Source organism: Solanum verrucosum, unplaced genomic scaffold, assembly GCF_900185275.1.
Source record: "Solanum verrucosum unplaced genomic scaffold, falcon-dt-bn FXZP01000082.1, whole genome shotgun sequence".
Taxonomy (NCBI): domain Eukaryota; kingdom Viridiplantae; phylum Streptophyta; class Magnoliopsida; order Solanales; family Solanaceae; genus Solanum; species Solanum verrucosum.
In genome coordinates this window covers 36,402-40,903 of record NW_026020257.1, presented here as the reverse complement: position 1 = coordinate 40,903, position 4,502 = coordinate 36,402, and the positions used below count along the sequence as shown (strand labels likewise).

General features: G+C 46.2%; 1 pseudogene; it reads left to right on the top strand.

Moving 5' to 3' along the window:
- The first annotated feature begins 291 nt into the window (after positions 1–291).
- LOC125833291 (uncharacterized) lies at positions 292–4,290 on the top strand (annotated as a pseudogene).
- Positions 4,291–4,502: the final 212 nt, after the last annotated feature.

Here is a 4,502-nt window from a genome sequence, read left to right as displayed (position 1 = left end):
TGGGAGAGGTTTTCCAGTGCCTTTCATGACCGTTTTATCCCTTGGAGCGTGAGAGAGGAGAGTCGTTTGAGGTTTGAGAATCTGAGACAGGACAACTTATCAGTTACAGAGTATGAGGCCCGTTTTTGCCAGTTGTCTAGGCATGCTTTGGCCATTATTCCAGACGAGACAGAGAGGATCCGTAGATTCGTGAGGGGGTTGACTTTCTCTATCAGATCGGCTGTGTTTAGAGCATCTAGAGAGGGGGCTTCCTTCCAATCCATTGTGAGTGCCGCTAAAGAGGCGGGTTTGATGGAGAGAGAAGAGTTTGGGGACCCTAAGAGAGTCCGTACAGCAGATCAGTTTCATGGTGCCTCATCTGGAGGCAGGGGATCACACAGAGGGAGTGGTTCCTTTCAGCAGCGAGGACCCGTTCATGCATCTATGCCGACATCCGAGGGTGGTCAGATACCTCGGGGTTCTTATAGCGTGGGTCACGGTTCACAGCAGCGACCTATGGGGCGAGGCAATTATAGTGGGTTTTCAGGGTCTGCACAACAGTTCCCGGGACAGAGATTTTGCTTTTCTTGTGGAGATCCCAATCACCTGATGCGACAGTGTACTTCCCAGAGGGGTCGTGGAGGGTCCCAACCTAATTCTTCATTTCAGGCTAGACCACCAGTACCACCGGGTAGAGGCCGAGGCAGAGTTCAGTAAGGTAGAGGCGGTAGAGCTTCTAGTAGTGGTTCTGCAGCTCAGCAGAGTGGGGGTAGAGTTACCACCCAGGCTGGAGGTGGCCGAGGGGGCCACTGTTATGCTTTTCCGGGGAGACCCGAAGCGGAGACTTCTGATGCTGTTATTACAGGTATCATTCCAGTATGCCATCGATCTGCGTCTGTATTGTTTGATCCAGGGTCTACATTCTCTTATGTGTCCACCTATTTTGCTGCTGAATTTGATATGATATGTGATAGCATGACTGTACCTATTCGTGTTTCTACACCCGTGGGTGAACCCTTAGTGGTGGATCGAGTGTATCGATCTTGTCTTGTTTCTCTAGCGGGGTATGACACTTGGGTAGATTTAATCATTCTGGGGATGGTAGACTTTGATGTTATCTTGGGTATGAATTGGCTTTCTCCTTATCATGCTGTCCTTGATTGTAATGCTAAGACTGTGACTTTAGCAATGCCTGGTGCTCCGAGGGTTGAGTGGAAGGGTGCTAATGGCTCTTATCCTAGCAAGGTCATTTCTTTTATTTGTGCTCAGAGATTGGTGGAGAGAGGGTGTTTGTCTTACTTAGCTTTTATTCGGGACACCAGTGTTGAACCACCTTCCATAGATTCTGTTCCCGTGGTTCAGGAGTTTCTCGATGTATTCCCTTCTGATCTTCCAGGTGTTCCTCCCGATAGGGATATTGATTTTGCTATTGATTTGGAGCCGGGCACTAAGCCTATTTCTATTCCTCCCTACCGTATGGCTCCAGCAGAGTTGAAAGAGTTGAAGGATCAGTTGCAGGATTTATTGAGTAAAGGGTTTATTCGCCCTAGTGTGTCACCTTGGGGTGCCCCTGTGCTGTTTGTGAAGAAGAAGGATGGGACTATGAGGATGTGTATTGATTACAGACAGCTAAACAAGGTAACAGTGAAAAATAAGTATCCTCTTCCGCGTATTGATGACTTATTTGATCAGCTACAGGGGGCATCGTTGTTCTCTAAGATTGATTTGAGGTCTGGGTATCATCAGTTGAAGATTAGGGCATCAGATATCCCTAAGACAGCTTTTCGGACTCGGTATGGGCATTATGAGTTCTTAGTGATGTCCTTTGGGTTAACTAATGCCCCTGCAGCTTTTATGGAGTTGATGAACGGGGTGTTTCGACCATACATTGATTCTTTTGTGATTGTTTTCATCGATGACATTTTGGTTTACTCCAAGACTGAGGATGACCATGTCCGACACTTGAGAATTGTACTTCAGAGATTGAGGGAAGAGAGGTTGTATGCCAAGTTCTCAAAGTGTGAGTTCTGGCTTAATTCTGTGGCATTCTTGGGACACGTGGTGTCCAAGGAGGGTATTAGAGTAGATCCAGCCAAGATTGAGGCAGTTAGAGGCTGGACGTGACCTACTTCTCCTACCGAGATTAGGAGTTTTGTGGGATTGGCAGGTTATTACCGACGATTTGTTCAGAGTTTCTCTACTATTGCAGCTCCATTGACTAGATTGACTCGACAGGGTGTGGGTTTTCAGTGGTCTGATGAGTGTGAGGAGAGTTTTCAAAAGCTCAAGACTTTGTTGACTTCGGCTCCTGTGTTGACTCTACCTGAGGAGGGTGTAGACTTTACTGTGTATTGTGATGCTTCAGGAGTCGGATTGGGTGGTGTATTGATGCAAAAGGGGAAAGTGATTGCTTATGCTTCTAGGCAATTGAAGTCCCATGAAAAGAACTACCCTACTCATGATTTGGAGTTGGCGGCTGTAGTATTTGTACTTAAGTTATGGCGTCATTATTTGTATGGGGTGCATTGTGAGATCTTCACTGATCATCGGAGTCTTCAGTATATCTTTAGTCAGAGGGATCTGAACTTGAGGCAGCGTAGGTGGCTTGAGTTGTTGAAGGACTATGATGTGACCATTTTATATCATCCGGGGAAGGCCAATGTTGTTGCCGATGCTCTGAGTAGGAAGACTCCTAGCATGGGAAGTCTTGCAGCACTTAGCATTGAGGAGAGACCATTGGCTAGAGATGTTCAGAGGTTAGCTAATAGTCTTGTCCGGTTGCAGATCTCAGAGGAGAGTGATGGGATAATTGCTTTTATTGAGGCTCAGTCTTCTTTAGTCGAGCAGATCCGTGCGCACCAGTTTGATGATGAGAAATTATGTCTCATTCGAGACAGAGTATTGAGAGGGGAAGCCAAGGAGGCTGTCCTTGATTCTGACGGTGTCTTGAGGATCGGAGGCAGGATTTGTGTGCCCAAGACAGGAGAGTTGACTAGACTGATTCTTGAAGAGGCCCATTGTTCCCGATATTCTATCCATCCGGGAGCAGCGAAGATGTATCATGATCTGAGTCAGCATTACTGGTGGTGTGGGATGAAGAGAGATATTTCAGACTTTGTTTCTAGGTGTTTGACTTGCCAACAGGTCAAGTGTGAGCACCAGCGTCCTGGGGGTGTATCTCAGAGGATGCCTATTCCTACTTGGAAGTGGGAGCGGATCACTATGGACTTTGTTGTGGGTTTGCCTACCACAGTGGGTGGTTATGACTCCATTTGGGTTGTTGTTGACAGGCTGACCAAGTCTGCCCACTTCATTCCGGTTCGGGTGAAATATACGGCAGAGAAGTTAGCCGAGCTATATATCAGTCAGATTGTGCGACTACATGGGGTTCCTGTTTCTATTATATCAGATCGAGGTTCACTATTTACTTCTCACTTCTGGAAGGCATTACAACATGGTTTGGGTACTCAGCTAGATATGAGTACAGCCTTTCACCCTCAGACAGATGGTCAGTCCGAGCGGACGATTCAGGTGTTGGAGGACATGCTCCGAGCATGTGTGATCAATTTTGGTGCTAGATGGGATCGACATTTACCCTTAGCAGAGTTTGCCTACAATAACATTTATCACTCTAGTATTCAGATGGCCCCATTTGAGGCGTTGTATGGCAGACGATGTAGGTCTCCGATCGGTTGGTTTGATTCGGCAGAGATGGACTCTTTGGATACTGACTTGCTTAGAGATGCTATGGAGCAAGTCCGTAGGATTCAGTATAGACTGTTGACAGCCCAGAGTCGACAGAAGAGTTATGCAGACCGGAGAGTTAGAGCCTTAGTGTTTATGGAGGGCGATCATGTTTGGCTTAGAGTGTCACCTATGAAGGGTGTGATGCGGTTCGGCAAGAAGGGCAAGCTTAGCCCTAGATTCATTGGACCTTTTGAGATTTTGGGTCGAGTGGGAGAGGTGGCCTATAAGTTGGCCTTGCCACCTAGTTTGTCGGCAGTTCATCCTGTCTTCCATGTCTCTATGCTTCGGAACTATATTCCGGATGAGTCACATGTGCTTTCACTCGATTCAGTGGAGTTGGGTCCAGACTTGACATTTGAGGAGGAACCTATAGCTATATTGGACAGGCAGGTTCGAAAGCTTAGGACCAAGGAGATTGCTTCAGTGAAGGTGCAATGGAAGCACCGATCAGTGGGAGAGGCAACTTGGGAGACAGAGTCTGACATGCGTGCCAGATATCCTCATCTTTTTGAAGCTTTAGGTACTTTCTTTCACCTTAAGTTCGAGGACGAACATGATTTTTAGTGGTGGATAATGTAATGACCCGAAAGGTCATTTTTGGAAATTTTAAACTATTTGTTTAACTTGAGTTAATTAATCGATAGTTAGTGGGCTAAAGTGATCATTTATTTAAGACCCTCTATTATTTGGCCCACAATTATTATAATAAGTTAGGGGTTTGTCACTTTTTAATAAATAACTAATTTAGAAAAGAAAGGGAGGCAGAAACTTACCTA